Raw genomic sequence first — 990 nt, forward strand, 5'->3', positions numbered from 1 at the left:
GGGGGGGAGGAGAGCGGCGGGCCCGGGCCGGAGCCGCCGCCGCGCGCCCCCGCCCGCCGCCGGCCCTCGGCGCCCAGGCCGGGGGCTGTTTGCAAACTGCGCCCATTTTGTGGGGCTGAATCCGCCCGGGCAACGCTCTTCCATCACGTGGTAGGTGCTGGTGCTGCTGCTCCTCTCCTCCTCCTCCTCCCGCTGCCCTTTCTCCTTCTCCTCGCTCTCCCTGTGGCTCCCATTTCTCCCTCTCTTTGTTAGTTGTAACTGGAAAGGCAGGGCAGGGCAGGAAAAATCCCCGGAACTTTAAATGGCCTCTCCGGGCTTCCCCGCTGCGGGTCCGGGGCTGGGAGTCGCCCCAAGGGCGGGGGTGTGCGGGGGCCTTTCCCCACCAGCTGCCGCCTCGTTCGCCAGCTTTTCCTTTGGCGTTCTATTTAAAAATGCGGCCTTAAGAACACGATTTATTCCGGTTAAAAAAAAAAAACAAACCAAAAAACCCAAACAAACTCTCGCTCTCGCCTTGAACTTCTCTTGACTGCAAAAGGCCTTTCTCTGCTCGAAACACACATCTTGCGCGTTTCACGGTGTGTATCACAACTCTGATTGTTTAGTGAAATGGTTGTTTGTTTCATTTATTTATTGTTTTTGTTGCCTGTAAATTGAGGTCACTTATGTTTTCCGATCTAGACTCCTTCAGGCGGACGTGTTTTTTTTTTTTTTTTTAAACTAAAGAGGAAGAGACAGTTATTTGCTTTTAAGTGAGTTTGGGGGGCCTGTTTTCCGGCTGACGGTCTTTTGATTCTCAGCAAATAATTTGATTGTTTTCCATAGGATAACCAGCCCTACCCGCATGTTTTACTTAAAAATTCTATTGTTTTCCGTTGTCGGAATCCCAGTGTGGTTTTTTGGAGAAACACGTTACTTAACTATTGCTTATTGATTGCCTCAGGGGAGAAGGGGTGACATGATGGCGCCACTTTAAATTGCTCTCTTTCCTCC

General features: G+C 51.4%; 1 protein-coding gene across 4 annotated transcripts in view; it reads left to right on the forward strand.

The window, feature by feature from the left end:
* KANSL1 (KAT8 regulatory NSL complex subunit 1) overlaps positions 1 to 990 on the forward strand; it is a 175,184-nt gene that overhangs the window by 26,490 nt on the left and 147,704 nt on the right. For 2 of the 4 annotated variants that reach the window (XM_010832378.1, XM_010832381.1), the window contains exon 1: positions 33 to 150. The exons of the other annotated variants lie outside the window; for them this stretch is intronic. The gene's annotated coding sequence lies outside the window, so the exon portion shown is untranslated. Of the gene's footprint in view, positions 1 to 32; positions 151 to 990 lie in introns of those variants that run through there. 4 annotated transcript variants of the gene reach the window in all.

This window comes from Bison bison, unplaced genomic scaffold, assembly GCF_000754665.1.
Source record: "Bison bison bison isolate TAMUID 2011002044 unplaced genomic scaffold, Bison_UMD1.0 scf7180017861046, whole genome shotgun sequence".
NCBI lineage: Eukaryota > Metazoa > Chordata > Mammalia > Artiodactyla > Bovidae > Bison > Bison bison.